This window comes from Uloborus diversus, chromosome 4 (assembly GCF_026930045.1).
Source record: "Uloborus diversus isolate 005 chromosome 4, Udiv.v.3.1, whole genome shotgun sequence".
In the NCBI taxonomy this organism is placed as follows: Eukaryota; Metazoa; Arthropoda; class Arachnida; order Araneae; family Uloboridae; genus Uloborus; species Uloborus diversus.
The window spans coordinates 154539707-154566937 of NC_072734.1; the positions used below are offsets into that span (position 1 = coordinate 154539707).

The window sequence follows — 27231 nt, forward strand, 5'->3', positions numbered from 1 at the left end:
TTTTATATATTTTTATGGACAAAAATTGAATGCAGAAAATGTAGGGTTTCATAGTTTATAGAGTGTAAAGGTGATACTTCCTCCAGAAAACACAAAACTTAAAACGTATCCCCTTGACTAGGGAATAATAGGCATTTTGAAAATCTTTACCCTACTATGGGCTTTTTCAGAAGGTAATGTAGATAAAGCGGAGTCAAAACAAAGATTTAGAAATTTGAGTTCTAAATTACTTACATTTTAAGAAAATTCTTTCGCGTCCATAGTATAAACATTTAATTGCTATATTATTTTGTTGTTCGCTAAATTTATTTCAAAAAATTTTTAGCTCAAGCATTTATTAATTCTTTTATATAGCTAGGATTATAAGTGTTGCGGAAAAGAGAAAAGCTTTTACTTTTAAATATTTATTCTTTAATTAATAATAATCATAGAATATACTCAGTAAATACAGTAGAAAAAAATATGGAAATAGACATACACCACAGTAAAATACTGTACTTATTTTCACAATGGACTAAATAGTCAAATTTTTATAATTTTGAAAAAGTAACTGATTTTGTCCTCAACCATACATGATTTTTTTTTTTTTTTTTTGTCTGCTTGGTCTCAAATTTGTGTACATGTATTTCATTTCGCTGCCATTCTGACCAGTGGAAGTTCGGAATGATTTACGAGTTTTTCCCTGTTTTTTATTTATTTATTCTTAATTATTGTTATTATTATTTTTTGTTTGCATTGAATCAAGCCCTAAATATGGGGGAAAGTGTTGTGCCTTGAGACGTTTGAACCTTGAGACACTGCTAATTCCTAAGAATCTATTTTTTGTAACCATGTTATTGTAATATCTAATAGTAACTTTCATCACTAAATAATGCCATAGTACAAATCAGCATCAAATGAGTAATATTGACGATTTTGTGAAAGAAAGAAAATTTTATGACTCCAAAGTAAATATTTTCTTCATTTTTCTTTCATTTTCTGTCTTTGTCTTTGTAAATTTAAACAACTGAATTTTATTTTGATATAAAAGAGAAGTACTATAAATATTTTGCTTATGAGAAAATAATGATAGTGCATCTAGATTGACCATTATTTTGGTTTTTCTTAAACCACGCGGTGATTGTACCTTGGGACAGCCAAACATTTTGTACCTTAGGACCCGTTGCAAGGTACAACATATGCATGGTTCTTAATAATTAAGATATGTTTAGGAATATGGAACAGTGTTCTAATCTTATGTAGTCTTTAAAACACATTTAATGTTTGATAATAATTCATAATTCATAATTAATAACTAATTATTCATAATATTATTCATTATCATGAAAAAAAAAATTTCGGTTTCTGGTGTAAAATTGGTTCAAGTATACGGCTGTTTCCTGAATCATGAAGACTTTCCCATAGTACAACAGGATGTGTCCCTAGGTACAATAAGATGTTGTACCTTAGGACAGCTCGGAACTTTTACTTTAAATGGCTGGCAATATTTCATTTTTAAACTTTTGAATTTGAAAACATATATTGCATATAAGTATGCTGAGGTATTTTAATGTGACTTTTAGATTTTAAAATTAATTCAAAAAATTGACGTTAAAAATTCAAATATGAAAAGTGTCCCCCCCCCCTTCCCCAATAAAAAGTACTGCATATCACCATTTCATGTCGCTATCCTTCGAGACATTCACTGCAGCAATAATCACGCCAAATACTGCAACCCCTGAACGAAAACAAGCAGCAGGTGTTTTGTTGTCACCGGGAGATGGCGTGCTGCGCGTGCCCTTCAATCTAATTCCGAAGTCATCTTGTAGCATACGGCAGCAGTGACTCTGATGGGACTTTTTGGAAATTAAAGATCATTTTAAATCACGTGTCGGGAAGAACTATTTCCTGTTCGGAAGAAGGAACATTTGACACACAAGGTTCAAGCGAAGTACGTTTTATCGGATAATTTTATCTTCTCACTCGATTTTATGGTTATTTTGGATAACAGCTGTTTTAATCATATGGTCTCGATTTTTGCCGCTAATTGGTTATCATCAGTTAAATAATTTATTTTTTGGATAATTTTTGATAATCAGTTCAAGTGGAATTGAGTGGAAGTGAATGAGGGCAAAACCTAAAGGCTACATATTTCCTTTTACTTGGGGATAATTATATTTTGTTGAGTTCTGTAGTTATTTTTTGGCAGTTTATCTATCATTTACAAGGTTTTGGATAGCAATGCAACTATAATGTAGCTATGATAATATGTTATGACCTTATTTGTCTTTAAAATTGGTAGAATTATTGATTTTTTGTAATAGTATTTCCAGGTTGAAATTTCGGATACATTATGTGTATGTAAATAAATATATATATAAATATAGAGTGAGAGAGTCAAAGAGTCAGAAATATTTCTGCTTTTCTTAGGGACATGTGCACATATATTTAATATAAAAAAAAATGTCTTTCAAAAAATAAGACATACGTACTTGTATAAGATTATTTAAAACATATTTCCTTTCTCAAAGAGCGTGTTTCAAAAACAATCAAAAAACGATGCATCAAAACATAATTCCTTTTTTTATACGATAATTTTTGTCATATTTTCGTCATAAAGGTGTACATTAATTAATTATGAAAGGGAACATTGTTTGTCTGGTATCCCATTTAATTGTGGGAACATTGCTTGTCTGGTGTTCCATTTAGTTGTAACAAACTAACAAACTAAACGGTTTACCCTCAGTCTGACCAACATTTAAACTTTTCCCTTATCACCCCCTTTAAATATATCAAAAGGTATGATTGAAACTGAAAAACGGGGGGGGGGGGGGGGAATTTCGTATCAGCGAAACTGGGAAGCGGGATGCCAACCAAACGACGGATGAAATTTTTAAAATTATTTTGATCAATTCCACAATAAAATGGTATTTTAAGGGAAATTATTTTTTAAATGAAAAAAGAAAAAATTCCGTACAAAATTCTTAATGGCCTGTTTCAAGGAAAACTATTTGTTACATTTCAATACACGATTTTTTAAGTCTTAACATGTATAGGTATGCCAAATATATGTTATAAAATTTTAAAATAAAAAGCAGCACCCTCCCCCGACCCCACCTCGTCCATCTGGCTGTCTGTAATCGAAAGATTAGTTTTTCCGTCAAAGAAGGAAAAGTTATCTCGCTTCAACGCCATATGTTCTAACAATGGTTTAGCCTCATCTGCTTCGCCGTGCTCCCAGCGCTTCACTTTGACTGAATATTTATATCTATTCAGTTATGGATTTATATATATATATTTTTTCGCTATTTATGTGGTTTAAAAATCTCTAAATTCTCCAATTATTTATTCGTATTTTTATTGACTCGTATTATCCTATTATTTATTCGCATTTTTATTATTCGTATTTTTTTTACATATTTTAAAATCTTGTTACACGCTTACTTTCAGTAAGGAATACTTTATTTTCAGACCATGTAAATAATTTTTAATAAGTACTTTTTTTTTAAATTTTCAAATTATTCTTAAAAATGAAGAATAATATATTAAGTAAAAACCTAAATATGAAAGCAAATGATAATTGAATTTAGATTATTACTTGTTCTCTTTTCTGAAACGTTCTTTGATTCATAATATTTTTACTTGAAATGTCAAACGATAGAAATGGTTCGTTCATTAAAAAAAAATTATAATAATTCAAATTTATAACACAGTTTTATATGAAAGATATATTGCTGATGTTATATAATTGATATTTTAAATTGTTGTTGCATTTTTAAATGATCTCTTTCGCATTTTTTTTCTTTTATTGATTTTAAGTAGGGATACCAAATATTCTTCTTGTTTCAAAAACAAAAAAATATTTTTAAAGCCTTCATAAACAACTTGCGTAAAAAACCGTTAATACGTAATTATTCACATTTAAGCGACTAATATATATATATATATATATATATATATATATATATATATATATATATATATATAATTTATAATAAGCATTTAAGTTATAAGCAATTCGAATTTTTGAATCATCACCAAAAATCTGTAGAAACTAAAACATGTTACCACGGGAAGAACTCGCGAATTTAAAAAGTGTAACGTGCAATCATGTACACGAATTTAAAAATACATGTGCAATATTAATCGATTGAAAATCATTAGAAAAAGTTAACACTGATCATATACGCCAGTGAAGGAATTTAAAGATCGCTATATCCCCTTTATGGTTGCGAAAATGTTTAAAAAATCAGTACTGAAAATAAAATCAATGTGTAAAACAAAAGGTGTTAAAATTATAGATAAAGCTTTGTTAGGCTGTAAAATAGGGATATCGAGTACGGATAAAAACAGGGACATACACGTTTTACAGAAAAACATGCATTCTTTCTAAATTATCAAAATGACTCCCTTTCAATGCTTCGATGGGACTTTGGAATTTTAATAAATAACGCTTTTGGTCTTAACCACAGGGGTGCCTGTCCCTTCCCAAGAGCAAATGCGCACCTCTCCAGAATTCACCGCCTGCAAAAAGAAATAAAAAATACCTGTCAAAACACCTTCCTAAAAATTTCAATGGCGCAGGTTGCGCCATGCCCCCATCCGGGCATTCCCAGACTGAGTTTATCTGCCGAGATAAAATTCTTGTTTCGTTTAGTTCATACGAACTGCACACTGCAAATTTTCAGACATTTTTAAACAGAAACACTTCTCCACTTTTTTTAGAACACTTAGGAGCACAATCTTTGGAACGATTCTCAAAATACGTCTGAGGACACTCTTCAAAGCACTTTTTAAACACTTTTAAGAACGCAATACTAATTCTTTTAACAACGACATTAGTCCCGTCTTTTAAAACACTTTTTAGCACTCCTTTTGAGACACTTCTTCTAAAGGGTGTCCCAAAATTAACGCAAGATTTGAATTTGCCGCCATTTTTGCAATAAATGGTTGGCAACCCTGAAAAAAGAACAATTTGACAGCTGAGAGTTTAGGGTAATCAAAAATGGAGCGTTATACGATACAATAACGCGCTTTCATTATTGAACAATTGTTTCAAAAATAATGAAAGTTGAGGCTGGTCAAGCAGTTACTGTTATTGGCGCTCGGTATTGCAACACGGTAATGCACGGGTGGTTGTGGGCTTGTTGACATAGACCTTTGAATTCAAATAACCCCATAAGAAGAAATTAAAAAATGTTAAATCACACGATCTAGGGTGCCAATTCTGATGACCGAAATGAGAGAGTACGCGACCACAGGAAATGCCTCATGCAGTAATTGAAATGCTTCACTCTCTCTAGCTGTATGGTACAATAACACCCCATTTTTACTAACCCTAAACTCTCAACTGTCAAATTGTTCTTTTTTCATGTCTGCCAACAATTTATGGAAACAATGGTGGCAAATTCAAATCTTGCGTTAATTTTGGGACACCCTTTGTTATACTAGTATTTTTCGTTAAGTTCATCACTGTCTTGCAAAGCAGCTATAAACTGACGATGGGCAATGGACGGTCTTCGACGAGGCATTTGAGACATCAACCGACAGAGATTCGTTGCAACAAAAATCGTAATTAAGAGATTCTACTGACTGGTAGTTAACGAGGGCTGTTTAAATTATATTTGTGCGAAAAAAGAGAAGATTTTACAAGTCTGTCCAAATGAGTTACCTATTTGAAGTAGTGAGAAGCAAAGAGATGCAAGTGGTAAAACTGAAAATTTGGAGATAACCAGTACAAATGGTAGGTGAACCTGTCCTCTGTCTTGGGGCAAGAGATTGTACTAATAGCCTTGGTAGGTGCTGCTGTACAGCATGATTTAGAAAAAAAGAATCAATGAAAGTCTACGTAGGATCTGATCTTTAAACGCGTTTCACTCGAAACTTAAAATGGTCAACTTGCATCCCTTTGCTTCTTGCTGCCTCATTTGTTCTGAAAATTACTCCCAGTCCGTTCTCAAATGTGTTCCCTAGTTTAAATTTAACGAATGTATTGAATGCGACACATCCAGAGCCCAATTCAATGAACTTCCGTTTTTACGGAGCTCATTTGTAACACGTTTCAATGCACATTATGGCACCTGGTTGACTTTTCTGAATTCCAGTGTTCGAAGCTTTTTACCTGGTGCACTGGAAATTTGCGTATATTTCCAAAAATCTTAAGAGATTTTCAGGTTTTACATTCAACAATACCATGCACGTTTTCACAAATAAGTAATAAAAAATCATAATCACGCAGACAACATTTATCAGAGAAAAAGTTTCTGCAATAAATAAAAAAGCATCTTAAATATACTTCAAAATGCATACTTATAATGTCCTCTAGAGAATACAGAGCTGCAGATTATCTTTCCCGACTTGAGCCGAATAAAGCTATTTATGATAAAAATGAATATTTTGTTCGAATCTTTAGTTTTGAGCTAATTAGTTATCTGAAATTCACTTTTAAATAACAAAAGATTAATGTATGTATTTATGCATCCTCAACCTTTTCTATTTATTATCCGTTAATCTTTTGTGCCCTTGATTAAATGCTTTTTTTAACATTGGAGAAGTATATATTTTTAAAAATGTCATTATCTTTATCTTTATTAATAATAAAGCTGAAAGTCTCTTTGTCTGGATGTCTGGATCTCTGTGACGCGCATAGCGCTTAGACCGGCCAGCCGATTTTCACGAAATTTGGCACAAAGTTAGTTTGTAGCAAGGGGTGTGCACTTCGAAGCGATGTTTCGAAAATTCGATTTTGTTATTTTTCAATTCCAATTTTAAGAACATTTTCCCGAGCAAAATTATCATAAAATGGACGAGTAAATTACGAAGTTATCATAACGTAGAACCGTAACATGGGCAAGCTAATTGGTGAGAAATTCACCATACGTTATTTGTTTGTAAATATTCAGGCGAACCAAAAGACCTTTTGGTTTTCTACTACGGGCAAAGTCGTGCGGGTACTACTAGTATTTTAAATAAAATTCATCTTTCCAACTATGCTGAGCTTTTGCCAATTTCATTCATTATTTTTGTTAATTTATTTGGCATCCTACTTTTCTAAATTACAAACTTTATGGCACTTTTCTCTTTTTGCTTTTTGCACACAAATCTATTGTTCTAACGATTTTCCATTTAACAGATTTCACATACATTTCAGTAAAACCTGTGAAGTTGACCATCTGTCTAAGTTGACCGCATTTTTCAGGCACGGTATGAACCCTTATCATATAAATCAACTTCTGTAAGTTGACCATCTGTTTAAGTTGACTACTAAAATAGTGCACCGCAAGTGGTCAACTTACACAGGTTTCACTGTATAAGGATCTGCTGAACAACTAACGTAACGATAATCGAATAGCACAAGAGGCTGATAAATCCAAATTTAACTTAAGAACTAATCAGCAAAATGAATATCTCTGAAATTTTAATATTTGTTTTCAACTGACAGTTTTGTGAGAGTTCTAATGTTTCATTTGTTGACAATCATAAAATGAACTTTAAAAAGAAAAATTGTTAAAAGCATTAAAATTGTTAAACATGTTAAAATTGTTAGAAGCATTTCAAAAGTAATTGTTTTAAAAGTTAAGTATGCTAAAAGTACATAGTTTAAGATTATTAAATTTCGCTATGATGTCTAAGCTTTTTATTTTATTCATTCCTTTTAGATTCTTTGCTTACATTTACGTTCGTATTTTGTAAAAAAAAAAAAAAAAAAGATGTTTATTCGAGCAGCTGACAAATAAGTCGATTTATTTCAAACTTTTCTATAAAAATCCAATTACACTCAAAATCAGTTAAAATTTATTTGCATCTATCTTTTATCGTCATATACATGTGGCAGAAGATTTTTCTTTCTCTAAAAGCGTATTGAGTATTAGATTTACACAGCAAAAATGGCAGAAATTAAGAATCACTTTTTCGTTGCCAATTTCTGAAAACTTATTTTCTCTTAACTCGATACAGAGTAATTAGAACAACAAATTATGACAGTACTAATTATGAAGAACTACTTCTGAAAACAGCATTCACGTAGTAATTGAAAAATCGGTGTCACGTTCTTCCTAAATATTCAAATGTCAAAGGTTTCTAATTGTTAAAGATAATGACATTTCCTGAAGCTTATATGAACTTCTCTGGACATGTTTATTATTCACATTTTATCTGCATCGTTTCTTACCATGAAAATCTGATAAGGAAAAATATATATATATTTGTCAAAAATTGTGTCGAAGATGTTTCTCAGTGGTGGTTTTGAAACACTGCATGTCATTTTTCAAAACAGATTTTTAACATACCGGAGAAAAATTTTTATAGTTCAAGATTTTTGAGCAATCACAAATAGTTTGTATTGACCAAAGTTGATGTTGTTCTGATATTTCAGTTTAACATGACGACGGATGTTTTTAATATTTATTTAGAGAGCGAAATTCTCATCGTCATAGCTACAAATCGTCTGTGGGGTGATTTTATTAATATTTTTCATGACATAGCTCAAGTAGACTTACCATTAAAACAAAAGTGTTTTTTTTTTTTTTGTGTGTGTGTGTGTGTGTAAAAAGTCGTTTTTTCAGTAAAATAAATACTTATACAGATGAACTTAAACAGCAAAAATTCATTTAAATGCAAAATTTCCAGATTACTAATTATCATCGTTTGAAGTTGATAAGAAATAAAAATTCAATAAAATGAGTGTACTGGTGAATATTGGCAGTAAAACCTGCACCGTTATTACCGCATCCTAATCATTATTTTTTTGGATATGCCTGGTATTACCTATCCTAGAAATACATCAATCGTAATATAACGGGTGCAAATTTCTTTGCCATTCAATTCCATTCCATTTGTAGAGACAAGAAACTCAACGAGTAGGGTCCTATAGCCATTCAAGATTGCAAAAATATAACTTAAATTCAAGACGTCAAAATTCAAATAAATGCCGAGTGCTAAATATTTTAATTCAATTTGATTGATCCTTTTGATAGATTTCAATGATTTCAGACATTAATTATATTATATTAAGCTAAAAAATGAATGATATCCTAAATAACACGAAAAAAAAAACATATTTTAAGCTATTTTTAAGGCAGAGAAAAACTTTTTAAATAATTGTTCTAGAAATATTGTCAATTTTAATACAAATGCATGTTTCTCAAATCGGAGTTAACATTTAAGACCTCAATACTAATAGTACTCTCCGAAAAAAAACTCTTACATTTAGAAGTAATTTTTTTTATTGAAAGCTGAAAGAAATCAAATAATTGCACCTTCTTATATGAGCATTTATTTGTCTCACCCTGAGTACATTTTTATACCTCATGATATTTGTAACTTTACTATTTAGTAAAGTTATATGTTTTATTCATTTATCTAAAAGCTGAGTTTGCTTTTATCTATTATCTTTGAAAATCTCCAGGGAATAAATATTTTAAACAAAAAGTAAGTTTAGGTATTAATGGAATAGGAGTGAAAAGTTTAAAAACTCAGGATATGTAATCTGAGTTTTATATATATATATATATATATATATATATATATATATGCGATGTTTTTTTTTAAAGCTATCTACGCTTGTGCAGTATGAACAGAGAGGGAATGGAGGGTATTAAAAGATCTGATAATTATTTAAACTTAAGATGCAAAAAAAGAAGATAATGAAAAAGCAACAAAAATTAAATTATCAATGTTGTTAAATTTTGAAATGATAATATTTCTCTTCATTCAGTATTTCATAAAAAAAAATAAGGTTCAGAAATATTTTATGATCTCTGGTGCGTAGTAATTTACTTTTGAATACAGTTTTAAATTTGAAAGATCATAATTTTGTCATCATCACTTATTTTTTAGCAAGAAATATTACACATTGGACACTGTATATAGTGATATTAGTATACAAAGAAATACAATTTTTATAAAGTTTTTTAATTTCATTTCTGAAGAATAAGTTACATTTCAAGATTCTTCAAAAAAAAAAAAAAAAAAAAAAAAAAGAAAAGAAAAGAAAAGAAAAACGTTATGTTTCACACATAAGAGACAGAGAGGGATCTATGTAAGTCTGCTGATTGAAACTGAAGTTGTGAATGCAACATATTTTATAAAAAATAACTCATTATTAAATTTCAAAATATATTTTAAAATATATCTTAATTTAAATCAATGTTTTTTTTAAACACGTGGTTTAAATCATTAATTAAATGATGATATAAATCAAGCTGATTTAAATTAACGAACCCTGATTTAAATGGTTCGGTTCTACATTGTTAGTTTAATAGTGGCAATCGCTTTTTAGTTAAACAACAAAAACATCAAAAGTGCATTTAAATCAAAGCTTATCCGCATCTAAGTTTATCGTTATGTTGTTTTGCTCGTTTGTACTTGATTAATTTGAATTGAATAAAAGTTTTAACGTAATTGATAAGATTCGTTAATTTTAGTGCCCTTTTTCGGGCCCCATCCATATTGTTAACCCCTACGTCTACACACATTTCAACCCTCATTTTAAAAATCTTGGGCCTGGAGCAACCTCCCCCCCCCCGTGCACGCCCCTGATCCCGACGGCCCAGATGTATTTTTTTTTTTAAGTTCGCAGTTTCAACTTTGAAAAATTGGATTTGCCTAAAACTGCATTGACTTCCTTCCACGAAGTAACAGAAGCACTAGCACAGGCAGAATTAAACTTCTGTGGAGACTTTTTTGGTCATAAAAATCCTAGCATTAGCATGAAATACACTTTGGCAATATGACTCAAAACCAGTGGCGGCAATTCGGGGGGGGGGACAAAGGGGGCACCCCCCTCTTTTATGGTTTATTATTTTTTATTTTCCAGTTTAGGAACTATAACTAGAAATTATTAAAAAAAAGCAGACACGTCAAAATTTTCACATTATAATTATTTGTTTTACTTTGTATAAGGGTCCAGAAAACGTAATTTTTGAACGCAAATATTTTTGAATTTCGGAACCTTTTTTTTTTTTTTTTTTTTCATTCTTACATGACCTACTAGAAGTAACCATAAACAATGGCCCAGCTAAGTTCCAAATATTTTACTCATAAATAAAAACAATAAAAAATGCCTTGTTCACGGAAATAAAAAAAAAGAAAAAACTTTTAATATTTAAAAATCGAGGCCAATTTAATATCAAAAAAGTAATTTTGCTAGTTTTGCAAACAATCAGCTATTTTAATGATTAGTGGGAAAATAATATCAAGCTCTCTTAATTAAAGTACGGCTTGGTTAGTAGTCTCAAATGTACGTTAAAAAATAGTATTTAGTAAATTTGAGGATATACTGGGCATTTATAATTTTGGTAGAATGCCTATCATTGATGTATTTCTCCTCTATGAGTTATTTTCACCTCAGAAATAATGACATTAACAAGTAAAGTAAGAAAAACAACGTTAAAAAAGCAAAAATTTGCCAATTACCGCAGACACGTGTTTCGGCGTTACGTCACGGAGGTGAGATTCACGGAGGTGAGGATCGCTACATTAATATAGGCTTAATATATACACATTTCATGGAAATGTTTTTTTCTTCGTTGCTACAATCTGCACATGCTAAGCATAAAAAAAACATGCTCACTTCTTTTTTTTTACAACAATTAACATTCCTGAAATTAAAGTTCATGGAGGTGAGAAGTCAGAGTAACCACACTAAGTTTTTAAAGAAAAATCTATCTTCTCGTTTTTCGACAAAAATCTCACAACTTCAACTACGGCTGAAAATAAACAAGGGGGCTCCCTTTGCATCATGGAAAATGAAATTTGATGTATTATTGTCACGTGTTAATGAGGAATGGCAATTTGTGTGTTTAGGTAACGGAGGTGAGAATTTATTGTGTGACATGAATCCTTGTCCTTCTAAAACGAACTAGAACATAATATTAAAAAAATAAGTATACTGAAACAATTAGTATTTGAGACACTTGTGAAAGGAATAATAAATAAATAAGTATATACTTTTTATTAAACAACACAAACAGCCACACATGTGTGACATGCCACGGAGGTGAGAATTCACATGTTGTGAACCAAAAATATACTAAAATAAAATTTATTATCAAAAAAAAAATTGTTGGCAGGTTTAAATATCTATATTTTTGATGAAATTAAAAATCATTGTTAAATGAATTGTTCCTTAAAAATTTTACTGTGAAATGCGTGTGACAGAAAAGTTACCTTTTTGAAGAATGATCCATAACTGTTTATGAAACATTATGTAGCGCAAGCAGTATAGTATATGCATTCATAGTTCAGATATTAGTAAATTAATTTCTTTACTTAAGCAATCCATATTTGCTTAATGAAATTGTTACCACGTATTTGTATTATCTCAAAATACTTAGGGGTAAATAATGTAAGTATAATTCATGTCTAAGTGTTTCTTCGGGGCAAATACTTGTGTACATAATTCATCAAAATATTTTAAGAAAAACGAGAATTAAACTGTTTGATTTGAATCAATTACCCCTCATATGCTCTCAACACCAGCCTTAGCAAAATTAAGTGTTTTTTACTTTTTTATTTTTTAAAATTTTTTTGCTGCCGCTAAAAATTCTTTGGCCTATTTTTTTTTTCTTTTTTGTTCTCTCTCCCATTTTTCTGTCCCACTCGCCGCCTCTGCTTAAAACCGAGGATTCTTTGAAAGAACTTTTTTTAAGAGAAGAAAGCCTCTGGATTGGAACTATTACGTTACGTCCATTATGCCGACTGCCATTGATATTACTTGACGGCATTCCCAACGGGGACATCTTTCTGGTCTCAACAGAAAATCTTTACGCAGAATAATAAAAGCGCACTATCCGTAATTGCAGGTGGAATTGAACTTTCAGATGCGTATTTAACTTCTTAGGAAGTCAATATTTCCGGATGGAAAATAATTAGATATTCTGAACATATTACGAGAAACAAGTTTAATACATACTGTTTGAAACATACTTAGAAAGTGAAGATTTGTATTTTACAAACTTATCCACTATAATATCAAAATCTGTTCGCGTCCGTCTGTCTGTCTGTCTGAAGATCGATCTTCTCGAGAACCCCTGCGAATCGAGAGTCGAACGAGATACCGATCAATTCGAAATTTTCCGAAGAAAACAACAGGACCAATCTAATTGTACGACTTTAATTAGCGGAGATATTAATTTAAGCGTTAATTAACATAACGTTATTCAGGAATTTTTATTTATTTCCTGTTGCCATTTTGCATATGGGTGAGCAAATAAAATTCTAAAAATTGTTTCAAAAAAGATTTTTTTTGGCTGCTGTCCAAATCCTAAAACAACTTTTCCATCTAGAGCTTCATTTTAAATTAGTTTAAAATTGGTTGCTCTATTCGGACATAGCCTTTATTTTATCGTCTGTCTTTTTTTTTTTTTACATTCAAAGTTCTTCGCAACTCCAACGAACTATAGGGGGCACTGCAGTCACTGTCTAATGGCGGACGAAAAAACTAAAACAAACACATGTGGTAACGAAGAAAATGCTAAAAGTGTTGTGATTTTTGTTCGTATGTATGATTTTTTCGCTTTATTCTTTTTAAATTAATCTTCAAAGTCTTGTGGATATTCTGGCCCACGTAGAAAGAAATGAGTATTCAAGAAGCATTACTAAACGTCAAAGATTAATGCAAACTACGTAGTTAGTAGTTCTAAGCAGCTATTTCCACGATGTTGAATTCGATATTTATCAATTCTTGATAAAACTAAATAATAATTGTGGCCTGACAAGAATAACAATTAATGCTAGAAAATTCAATATGACATTACAAATTATTATCGAAAGAAGATGATACTTTTTTGCCTTGCTTGGCTAGCGCTTATTTTTTTGCATTTGTAGAAGAGTTATTTCTCTCGAATTCCCGAATCGGTTAATTTAAAATTTTTCTGTTTCGATTTTTCTAATTTCTGAGTTACGATTTAATTATGTCATGTTATGCAAATCATCAACAAAATTCTCACGGATATATGGTGGTAGTTTTCTTTTCAGTTTGATTGACCATTATTTCTTTTTACTTATCGAATTCTGTAATCTGACTACCAATTTATTCCACTCATGATAAAAATTAAAAATGGTTTAATTAAAAACGCGAAATCTCGCCAAGGCTACTTTGCTCGCGCAATATTGAAACTATAATTCTAAGCAAATTTGGCGAAACCTTTCAGCTGAGAATAAAAGGAATAAAGTAAATTCTATCTCTGTTAAACATTTTTCATTTTGTTCTACGATTATATATTCAAGAAAATATTTTGCATACTGGCCATTCCAACTAAATGCTGCTGTAAAATATGGTTAGTTTAATTAATTTAAGATTTAAAAAAAATCCCATATTCTTACAAATTCATACAAAACAATAAAAATTTTTACCTTGTATAACGTTATCCAAGTTTGTTAATCCAGAATTTTCGCTTTCACCATTTCTCAATCAACTCATATTTTAGAAGGAAATAATGAAAACTAACATTATTTTGAGAAGCTCGAGAATTCTACTAAGGGACGTATTAATTTCCGTAGCTGAAAGCAAACTAAGAAACATCGATTGCGTTAATAAATACTCAGAACAAACTGCCTGTGTTTACGTCAGCAGACATACGTGGAACGCAACGTGACAATGTATTAGTTTTCCCTGCAGTTTTATAAATCACCGCAAGGTAGCGTATTCGAGCGCTGGAGTTGCGACTTAACTCTTTTCAGAATATGAAAAATGTTTCTTTAGCAATATTTATTGATTGTAGTGTAAGTTTATCATTCACCGGCCTCATATTTTGGTACATTTAGGATGTGCGACTAATTATGTTTATTTTGTTGGACTTTTTACCGTCACATGGGTGAGTTTTCGACTTGTAATAACTCTCTTTTTCCTTCCTGTTTCTATTTTTGAAACACAGTTTGTATCGTTAAAAGAACACGTTAAATTAAGATTGTTTGGATTTCTTTAAGTGAAACAGAGTTGAACAAAAAATATTGCTTTTAAGGATTTTAACTGAAGTTAAATTGGAATCTGATGACTTGGTATTAAATTAATGCTTATTGGTATTTATTTAGGCTTGGTGCCTTAGTTTCATGTAATCAACCAAAAAGTGTGTGTCATTTTATGTAAAAAGCTGAGTGTAACTGTACATAAATATTTCAGATATAGTCTATCAGGTGTAATTCATTTTAACGTGAGCACAAATTATAGTTGATAATGCATATATTTTCATCTTTTGTGCTAATTCTATGATTAACGTTAAAGAGATTTTTGCCAAACATATGCTCTACTGGTGTTTTGAAAACCTTGCATAACGCGTATTTATTTACTCCTTAGCACTTTAGAAACTGATGTCAGAGTAATACAAAAACATCAATTGGACATCTCTTTCATTTTTTAAGTAGCCCGTGCAACGCCGGGCACGCAGATAGTAATATTTTGAAATTGGTATTAATTCAGTGTAATGCAAGCAAGACGGTTTTTTTTTTTTTTTTTTTTGAAGGTTTTGAATAATATTCCTACAGTTTGTCAAGTTATAAATGTTAAGGTTATCTGCGTGAATACGTTTCTTGGCAAAAGTTGTTCGACTACAAATACTTTTAAAAAAATGACAGCAAAATAATGAATTGGTGCAAATTACTTCGGAGTCAGCAATGACGGAAAGTTTTCTGTAGATATTTACTTTTTAATGGTAAACTAGCTCTCTTTAAAATTAACGGCGGAACAAAAATATTTCATTTGCTACATAAAAGTAGATGCAATCGCTATTTTAAACGCAATTGCTTAAATATTAAATCTCTTGAGACTTTTCGAAAACTTATATCAAGTTTTTGTAATAGTTTCTATAATAACATTAAAATAGTTAACGATTTGAAATCTAACTCGTAGACGCGTTTATATTTTTATTAAATCGGCATTTCATGTAAACTATAAGAATATTATTCTTAAAATGTCATTTATTTACTCAGCAAAGTAGTATTTATTTCAAAGTGATTTCCAAGCATAGGTAATTTTATGTTTAAAGCTAATTAAAAATTAAGGAATTCAATGTATTCTACTAAAAGTACACTTATCTGTCTCTCATGGCACATTTGAAACATATTTTTAGCTTTATTTTAAAGAGAGCGATTGGACGCAAGAGTTAAGCTATTTCACATTTATAATTCACTAATCATCTTTCGATCACAAAATATTAATAAAGATGAAAGTTTTTATACAGTTCTGATCAAAATATTCGAACCTAAAACGTTTTGTGTGGCATTTTAAAACTTTTGATATATCATTGGATTCGTGTATCGTTTCCTCGTGTGTAATTTGGATAACAATTGCTAAATCAATTAACTCCACTTTATCAAAAATCCTCATTTCTTCTTTAATAGCGCTTTATCAATGCTTAGCATGGGAATTTATATTAAAGTTTTGGATCAGTACATTTCTGAACATGTGATGGCAGAAAATGTAACACGAGACCTATTCACTCCTATGGTTTTGCTTAGTATTTTTTTATATCTATCTTCTTCACAACTTTTCTGTACTTTTTGTTTTATGGAGTTAGTCGGTTTGGCAAGTGATACATACATTTAACGATAAGTAGAAGAATACTTCAAGGATTAAAAATTCATAGTAAGATAGGAGTCATTTGGACACTTCTGGTTAAGGAAAATTCAAAAAAAAAAAAAAAAAAGACAATTTATATTCATAAAACAATTTTTAGTTGTTTTTATAAGACAAATTAAATATTATTTCAATGCATCAATAATATTTACTATTTCAAATTACTGTTCCAAATTTATGTGCTCGAAATTGAACAAAATAGGAAAAAAAAGTATCTCAAGTTTTTAGTTAATGGTGTACTATACGTTACTGTAAAAGTTCTAAACCTGGAAAATATCAACATTATTCGGTGATTATCAACATTCATAAACCAAAAACCTCAGCAGAAAACCTAATAAAAATTATTGAAAGGTAATACAACCCTTCTTCAATTTACCTTTCGATTGCCCCTCAATGCAATTTCCAATTTAGAGCTTTCCTGCAATATAAAAATTTCATTTCTATCGTGTTTCTTTATAGACAGACATTTTCTTTCTCAATTTTTTTTTGTCATTTATCTTACTTCAGTTTTATTGCATAAATTTGCGAACTTGGTTCCCGCTGAAATATTAAGACCAAAGTTCAAGCTCTTATATATAACATACTAGCGCTGCCTGCATGGATTTGCCCATAGTAAAAAATTCAAAGGTCCTTTGGTTCGCCTGTATATTTACAAATAATAGATGATGAATTTCTCGCCAATTTGCTATGTTACTTTGCTCGCCTATATTACATTAATTTGCTCGTCCATGTTATGATAATTTTCTCGTCCACGTTATGATAATTTTCTCGTCCACGTTAGGGTAATTTGCTCGTCCATGTTATGATAATTTGCTCGGTAAAATGTCATTAAATAATTGGAATAGAAAAAGAAAAAAAAAATCAAGTTTTCAAAAAATCACCTCGAGGTGCACATCCTCATGTTACGAACCCATTTTGTGCCAAATTTTATAAAAATTGGCTGAACGGTCTAGACGTTATGCGTGTCACAAACACCCAGACAGAGATACAAACAGAGACATTCAACTTTATTATTAGTTAAGGTAATTGTGGGGAATAAAAAACAAAATTTAAACATTTCTAAAACACAGCATCGTAGATACTACTTCCATTTACAAGCAAACAAAAGTGGTGTACCGTGAATGTAAATCAAAGCCAAATGCAGTTGGTGACTAATAACAAAGCTAAAAGTCTCTCTTTCTGGATATCTCTCCGGATCTCTCTCGGTCTGGATAACTGTCCGGATCTCTTTCTCTCCGGATCTCTATCTGTCAGGATCTCTGTGAAGCGCATAGCGCCTAGACCGTTCGGCCGATTTTCATGAAATTTGGCACAGAATTATTTTGTAGCATGGGGGGGAGGGTGCACTTCGAAGCGATTTTTCGAAATTTTGATTTTGTTCTTTTTATATTCCAATTTTAAGAACATTTTGAAGAGCAAAATTATCATAAGATGAACGAGTAAGTTACTAAGTTATCATATCGTGTAACCGTATCATGGGCAAGCCAATTGGGGAGAAATTCATCATACATTATTTGTAAATATACAGACGAACCAAAAGATCCTTTAATTTTCTACTACGGGTAAAGCCGTGCGGGTGTCCCTAGTAAATTATATAAGCACTAAAATTCATTTACGGTTTAATTATCTTATTTAGTTGCAATTTAAATCTATTTTATGCATTTAAACTAAACGATATAAAGCCATACACAGCTTTAACTTTCTTATACTTAAAACTAAGCCGATAAAAATGTGTTTTTAATTAAAATATGCTATCATTAGAAGTTAAAAAAACAATACATTCTTTAACAGATACAGAAATCGAATCTCTTTTAATTACTACTTTAATTTAAGATTGACAGTAGCTTCAATGTAGTCAGGGGGAAAAAAATCACCGAAGCTAAGTAATTTGCATTTCGAAGTACTCTTTTATCTGGTTGCTATGGCAACGGCCTTGAAAGGAGCTTTAATAAGGGGAAAGGGAATTAAATCTTAATTTGTAAGAGAAGAAAAGACAGCAGGAAAGAAGTCTTGCGAAAGTTAGTTATTTTTTCTTTCGTGTCTTAACGGTTCATTGAAAAGATTTCAGAACTCACATTGTTTCGTCCGAATAAAGATAATAACGTTTTAAATGCATTTGTGTGTTTTTTCTTACAATAGAAACTTTATTTGAAATTAAATACTAACATTTGATAAGGTTTTTATACATTTAGCTGTACATTAACATAATGAGCCATTGGTATCCTATTTTTTTGGACTTAAAAACCATTTTTTCCTGGTTTTGACCTTCTTATTATTTTTATTTTCAGAGCCTCATATTAAATATCATATCGCCAACTAAAAAAAAAAAATTGAATTTTGACATCTTGAATTCAAATTATGTTTTTCGCAATCACGAGGGTGTGTATGTAGGCGTGTGTGTTTATGTGTGGGGGGTATGTGTGTTTGTGTGTTAGGGTATGTGTATGTGTGTATAGGCATGTGTGTTTGTGTCTGTGTGCTGGCATAAGTGTGTGGGTAGTTGTGTGTATGAGTGTTTGTGTGCGTGGGGGCGGAGTATGTGTGTGTAGACATAGTGTTTATGTCTGTGTGCAGGCATGAATGAGTGGGTAGTTGTATGTATGTGTAGGTGTCTGTATGTATGCGTATGTGTGTGTAGGTGTATGTGTGTGTGTAGTTGTGTATGTATGCGCGCGTGTGTAGGACATGGATGCAACCTGGAGACGACTTTCGCTATAGGAGCAGCATCGTGAAGAGTCGGTCGATGGTGATGGTGCGGAGGGTGGCGGTGGGAAAATAAAATGATAGGACGCCAAAAACAGTCAAATGAAAGCAATAAGCAATCGTGATTGCTCAAAAAACTACTATTATTGATATCAAGTATGAAATGTGTATTTATTGTGAAACCAAATATTTTATTTAACGCAGCAACTTAGTGAATAAAAGTAAACATAATAATTATTTTTAATTATAGTTAGATAAAAAGTTTTTCTAAAAATATAAACTAAGTGCAAAACATAATAGAAACACAAATTTTACTGCATAGTTTTTTTGTAATTGATAATAAGATCTAAATTGTCCTAATCATGGTAAATAATAAGACATTTTGAAGATTGCAATTTTCGAGACTTAAGTCACTAACCACACTCTTGATTTGTTTTTTATAATCGCCCGAGCTAAAGAATATCAAATACCAAATGTATATCGTCGGCTGAGTACTTTCAAGTCTTCCTATTGCCGCAGAATTGGGGAAAACATAAGTTTGGGGAATAGTCCTCGAAGAAAAAAATGAATTGCAATTACCTACTTGTGGCATTCTCTCTCCTCCCCCCGTTATTAGGATTCATCTTTTTCTGCCATGCACAGTAATCTGTTGCCTTAATTTAAAACTGAAACTGCTAATTTATGCAATATGCAGCACAATTTGATGTGTGCGAGAGATTATTAAAATTGTTTGGCAACGGCAATATTGCAGCTGATTTTCCAATACTATTAAAATTTTCAAGAAGAACAACTTTAATTCTACTGAGCCACGGGTTTCTAATCTCCTGAAAACTCTTATTGGAGGCAATATCTTTTATCATTGCAAATATATGATTTTCTCTAATGCATCGGAGTCACTTACATCCCGAAATAAAGCATTGCTAAAAGTTCATTTCTAACCTCGAAACAAGTAAATGCATTTGTTTTTTAATCTCTGTTTTGGTGAAATGATATTCTCATATATTAAAATCATGTCACAATAAGAACTTACATGACTTTCAGTTAGGTCTTCAAGTCCGTAAATCTTTTTTTTCCTCTAAGTTTACACAAGTCTTTTTTTTTTTTTAACTTCCTTTTATATAGTATTTGCGAAAAAAAAAATTCATTCAAAAATCGGCCAAAATTTCCATTTTGCTCACCCCCGAATAAATTTTGAGTTTTTTTTTTTTTTTTACTGACCACACGTGGGTATATACCATAGACGTATAGACTCCCGAAATATCCATTTTGACGATCCCCGAGTTAATTAAAGCGAGTTTTCTCGTGACGTGCGTATGTGCTTATATGCCAATGTATCTCGCATAACTCAAAAACGGGAGGCAGTAAAAAGTTGAAATTAGGTAAGTAGAGTCTTTGTGGGGTCTAGTTTTGCACCTCCCTTTTTGGTTTTATTTGGATGTTCCAGAGGGTTCTTTTACATCTTTTTGGGGAAAAACTTTGTTGATTTCGATGATACTCAAGTGGTGTTATAATTTGGCGGACACTTGGCAATATATCGCCAAGCTTTTGGTCGCCAAGTTTTGTCATCCACTTGGCGACAAATTTGGCAGTTTGTTTTAAAACTTGAATTCATTTTGCTACTATTTACGATATTTATAGAGTTTACAGGGGTGATTGTGTTCCGGTATTTTACCGAATTTCCGGTATTTTCGGACGTATTTCCGGTATTTTTATGTCCGAAAATACCGGAATTATGTTTTTTTTTGTTATGCTTTTATCTCCCAACCTCCGCAATTTTTTAAAAATTATATAATACTCATCAAATATACCTGCAAGAGCCTTAAGATGGACTTATCCATTAAGATGGACAAATGTCAAGATAATTTTGTATAACACCAGCTCAAAAGTAACTTTGTAACCCATTAAAATTTTAATCAAATGTACAAACACTATTTTGACTCTGACTATTGAACTATTTAATACTATGGCATAGGTGCACTTAAGTAATAGGGGCCAAAGATTACCCCCCCCCCCGTTCTCGCTTTGAAACTTTCAGGTATTTTTTGATGAACTCACAATCACCCCTGGAGTTAACCATTGAATCACATTAAAATTGCCGATATTGGGAAAATCAATCTGTGTAAAACGTTTTTTTTACTTCGGTTCGCAAAAAAACTTGGGGTGAAAACAGTGTTGGGCATTAATCAACTAAATCCTCTATCGACTAAAGTAATCTGACTCCCATTTAGTTCAGACTAATATTTTAAAAATTTAATTCAATTGCAGACGAAGATTAACGTTAGTTTAAACTAACTCGTTAGTTGATTAAAAAAACTAATTTAGTTCAGATTGATTTAGTTCAGATTAAAGTAATCAGATTGAATTTAGTCAAACTAATTTAATCAGATTGATTTAGTCAACTAAAGTAATCAGATTAAATTTCGTCAGATTAAAATTTATACTAAATCTAATCAGATTGAAATAAATCTACACTGTTAAAACTACAGATTGCGTTTGGATTCTTTAAGGGGTTCCTTTCTCTTCTCCCCCCCCCCAATAAATATTAAGAAGCTCCTAATGTGTTACGGGGGGGGGGGACATTGGGGGTTGGGGGCTGCCCCCCTTACCGATTTAAGACATTAAAAAATCAATAATTTTTAAAAACACCCCCTTTGGACTGACGCAGTTTGCGACATGACCCACACTACCCCCCCCCATTTGGTACACAATACTGCTTTTGGTCTTCCTTATCTTTATCTTCTTTATCTTTACTAATAATAAAGCTGAAAGTCTCTCTGTCGGGAGGATGTCTGTAGGATGTCTGGATCTCTGTGACGCGCATAGCGCCTAGACCGTTCGGCCGATTTTCATGAAATTTGGCACAAAGTTAGTTTGTAGCATGGAGGTGTGCACCTCGAAGCGATTTTTCGAAAATTCGATTTTATAAATTTTCTATTAAAATGTTAAGCCCTTTACACATAATCTTTACTAATAATGAAGCTGAAATTCTCTCTGTCCGGAGGATGTCTGGATGTCTGTAGGATGTTTGGATGTCTGGATCTCTGTGACGCGCATAGCGCCTAGACCGTTCGGCCGATTTTCATGAAATTTGGCGCAAAGTTAGTTTGTTGCATAGTGGTGTGCACCTCGAAGCGATTTTTCGAAAATTCGATTTTGTTCTTTTTCTATTCCAATTTTAAGCCCATTTTTCACAGAAATTTAATAAAATGGGAAAGAATTTGTTCTGAAAATTATCTTTCTTTATCTTTCTTTTCTTTACTTCTTTATCTTTCTCCTTTTCCTTTCTTTTTAAACAGCAAACCTGAAAGTCTCTCTGTATGGATGTCTGGATCTCTGTGACGCGCATAGCGCCTAGACCGTTCGGCCGATTTTCATGAAATTTGGCACAGAGAGTAGTTTGTAGCATGGGGGTGTGCACCTCGAAGCGATTTTTCGAAAATTCGATTTTATGAATTTTCTATTAAAATTTTAAGCCCTTTACACATAATCTTTACTAATAATAAAGCTGAAATTCTCTCTGTCCGGAGGATGTCTGGATGTCTGTAGGATGTCTGGATGTCTGGATCTCTGTGACGCGCATAGCGCCTAGACCGTTCGGCCGATTTTCATGAAATTTGGCGCAAAGTTAGTTTGTTGCATAGTGGTGTGCACCTCGAAGCGATTTTTCGAAAATTCGATTTTGTTCTTTTTCTATTCCAATTTTAAGCCCATTTTTCACAGAAATTTAATGAAATGGGAAAGAATTTGTTCTGAAAATTATCTTTCTTTATCTTTCTTTTCTTTACTTCTTTATCTTTCTCCTTTTCCTTTCTTTTTAAACAACAAACCTGAAAGTCTCTCTGTATGGATGTTTGGATCTCTGTGACGCGCATAGCGCCTAGACCGTTCAGCCGATTTTCATGAAATTTGACACACAATTAGTTTGAAGCATGGGGGTGTGCACCTCGAAGCGATTTTTCGAAAATTCGATTTTATTAATTTTCTATTAAAATTTTAAGCCCTTTTTCACATAATCATTACTAATAATAAAGCTGAAAGTCTCTTTGTCCCGACATGTCTGGATGTCTGAATCTCTGTGACGCGCATAGCGCTTAGACTGTTCGGCCGATTTTCATGAAATTTGGCAAAGTTAGTTTGTATCATGGGGGTGTGCACCTCGAAGCGATTTTTCGAAAATTCGATGTGGTTCTTTTTCTATTCCGATTTTAGGAACAAAATTATCATAAGATGGACGAGATTACCATAACGTGGAACCATAACATGGGCATAAGTCAATTGGCGATAAAATTCATCATACATTATTTGTAAATATACAGGCGGACCAAAAGACCTTTTAATTTTCTATTACGGGCAAAGCCGTGCGGGTACCACTAGTACTGGAATAAAGGCTTGATTTTTTTCATATCCAGATAGCCGATGCCTATTCCCTATTGCAGTTACTTATATGAGGGGATGCCCCCTCTCAAAAAGAAATTCACTCCACTCAAATTATGGGGGGTGGTTAAAAACGCGAAAATTTTCCAAAAACAAACCTTAAAATTTTGAAGTCTGCGCCACCCGCCCCACTAACCCCCCCCCCGTAGGCCACACCGCTTCTGATCTTATTCGAATAAAATGCTTGAATTTTTTTATCCAGATGGCCGATGCTTGTTCTGTTTCAAAGTAACTTATTTAAGGGGATACCCCCCTTAGATTGAACCCCCCTCAAATTACGGGGGAAGGGGGCTCCCCCAAAAAAACATAAGTACAATTTTTTTTTCAAAAACAAGCGCTAAAAATTTTAAGTTTGAACCAACCTCTCCACTGACCACGCCCCCCCCTAAACCACACTGCTTCTGATCTTATTGGAATAAAGTGCTTGATGTTTTTTTTTATCCAGACGGCTTATGCATGTTCTCTTTCAGAGTAACTTTTGCGTAAGGGGATACACCCTTTTAAATAGAAACCCCCGCAAATTACGGGGGGTTCCCCCCACCCCCAAAAAACTCATTAAAATACGAAAATTTTTAAAAAACAAACCTTAAAAATTCGAAGTTTGCGCACCCAGTCCCACTACCCCCCCCCCCCGGAGGTCACACTGCTTCTGATCTTATTTGAATAAAATGTTTGAATTTTTTTTATCCAGATGGCCAATGCCTGTTCTGTTTCAGAGTAACTTAAGTAAGGAGATACCTCCCTTAAATAGAAACTGCCCTCAAGTTATGGGGGGTGGGGGATTCGAAACCCCCAAAACATTGTAAACGCTAAAATTTTTCAAAAACAAGCCCTAAAAAGTTTACACCACCCGCTATAGTGACCACGCCCCCCCCCCCGGAGACCACACTGCTTCTGGTTTTATTGGAATAAAATGCTTGAATTTTTTAAATCCAGATGGCTGATGCATGGTCTGTTTCTGAGTAACTTACGTAAGGGGATACCCCTCCTTAAATAAGAAAGTCCCTCATATTCTGGGGAGCTCCCCCACCTTCAAAAACCTATTAAAAACACGAAAATTTTTCAAAAACAAACCTTTCAAATTTGAAGTGGCGCCACGGACCCCATTAGTCTGGATCACCGGATAATCCGGCTCGATCGATTTGACCGATTTCCCTTTACATTTAAAGAGCGATCGTCAAAATTCCATAATTATTATTTATTTAACCCTCTCACGGGCAAGACCGTGTTATGTCGTTGATTGAGTTCCCTTTTCTTCGCAATGCAACTTTGAATCAATTTGTTTTACTCGATAGGGAAAAAATTGAACTGTCACAGGAGAAGATTACAGACTTTGTAGACATGTTTACTGTTTATTTGTAATTCTATGTGTTTCCTTTTAAGGTGATTTTCAGTGAGTATGTTTTATTTTGTTTTGTTTTTTTCATTCTCCGGATTTTTGATATTCTGGAATGGGTCGGATTCCAATTAATTCGAATTGTGGAGGTTCTACTGTAATGCCCCCCCCCCCCAAAAAAAAAAAATTCAAAAAGATTATTACATTTTCTCATGGTTTCGATACTTTTTTTGTATTTTTCAAGCAAACGTTCAAAATATTCCCCGCGGTGTGGGGGGGGGGGGGGAGCGGGTCCTGACCTTCATGACCCCTCTTTGTATCTGCAATTGACATACACTTGGACATAAAAATATACATCTGTACACCAATATACTCGGGATAACAAGTTACACTTATATACTCGTATATAAACGTATTTACTTGTGTTTGCACGTACTTTGATGTACATACACGTGGCAAATACAAAATTAGTGTGTAAACGTATATACTCCGATTAACACGTTTACGCACATACTCGTATATACACGTACTTACTCGCAGATACACGCATTAACTCGTGTATGCATCATAAATATGTATTTTAACTTACAAATACAAATGTACGTCTGTATACGAGTATACTCGGGTTAAACATGTATCTACACGCATATTCTCGTCTGTACACGTACATACTCAAAAATACAAGTATTTTTTCTTATATGCACGCATGAATATATATATATACACGTTTAAAAGCTAATTTACCTCTGTACACGAGTACACTTGGGGTAACACGTATCTATACGCATATTCTCGTGTGTACAAGTACACACTCGTATATAAACGTATTTACTCGTGCAAAAATGCATAAATATGCATATACGCGTAGAAATACAAATGTATCATTGTACACGAGTATACTCAGATTAAACACGTATCTATACGTCTTTTCTCGTGTGGAATCGCACTTACTCGTTTGTACACGTATTTTCTCGTATATGCATGCATAAATATGTATATAAACGTTTAAATACTAATTTACTTTTGTACGCGAGTTTAGTCGGGTTAACACGTATCCATACACAAATTCTAGTATGTACACGAACATACTCGTATATACAAGTATTTACTCGTGTTTGCACACATAAATAAGTATACAGACTGTATCAGTACAGCGTTTACATACTTTCAGGGCAGATACAGTGCACCTAGACGCGATAGTGACGACACAAAGCGTAAGACAGGGCACGATTAAGAGGAGAAAACATGTTTATTATTTTTAATACAGCAAAAATACTGGTAAGATTTGTCTGGTGCATACAACACATGTTGCTACGTAAACCGAAGCATCAGATGACGGTGCATGCGCACACGTGGTTTTTTGTTCCACCAGGAAGTCCGGGACCCGCCCGGTATTTTTGCTAAATTTCGATATTACGGGCGGGGTCGTGATTTCGAACACCTTCTTTGATGATGATCGTTGGCCCCTTAATTTTCTTTCTCCTTAGTTTTTTGCTGTACTAAAGATTCTGAACGTGTTCTCTTCTCTTATTCGTGTTTTGTCTTTTTGGTGATTGGTGTTGTCACTACCGCGCCAGGAAAGTGTTTCCGACCATGCATTGCTATGTGTTTCCCCTCGCCTAGGTGTACTCTATCTGCCCTGAAAGTCTGTAAACGCTGTACTGATAAACATTGTGTACACTTAGAAGTTTGAATATAAATCCGTGCACTAATAGACTCGGGAAATACGTATTTATACGTAAAATTTCGTGTTTACACTTACGAACTCGTATATACACGTATTTACTTCTGTTTGCACGTAGAGATACAAAATTCCTGTAGACACGAATATACTCAGGTTAACACGTACAGCTCCGTATATACACGTACATACTCGTATATACACGTACTTACTCGTATATACACGTACTTACTCGTATATACACGTACTAACTCGTGTATGCACGCATAATTATGTATTTTAACCAAAAATACAAATGTACCTCTCTACTCGAGTATACTCGTGTTAACACGTATCTATACGCATATTCTTGTGTGTGCACGTACATACTCGTATATACTTGTATTTTCTCATGTATGCACGCATAAAAATGTAGATGCAATCTTAAATACTAATGTACCTCTACACACGAGTATACTCGGTGTAACATTTATCTATACGCATATTCTCGTGTAAATACAACGACCTCTACACACGAGTATACTC

General features: G+C 32.6%; 1 protein-coding gene across 1 annotated transcript in view; it reads left to right on the forward strand.

The window, feature by feature from the left end:
• Window positions 1-1817: 1817 nt before the first annotated feature.
• LOC129220096 (synaptotagmin-15-like) overlaps window positions 1818-27231 on the forward strand; it is a 55475-nt gene continuing 30061 nt past the window's right edge. The window contains exon 1 of the mRNA XM_054854437.1: window positions 1818-1930. The gene's annotated coding sequence lies outside the window, so the exon portion shown is untranslated. The remainder of the gene's footprint in view (window positions 1931-27231) is intronic.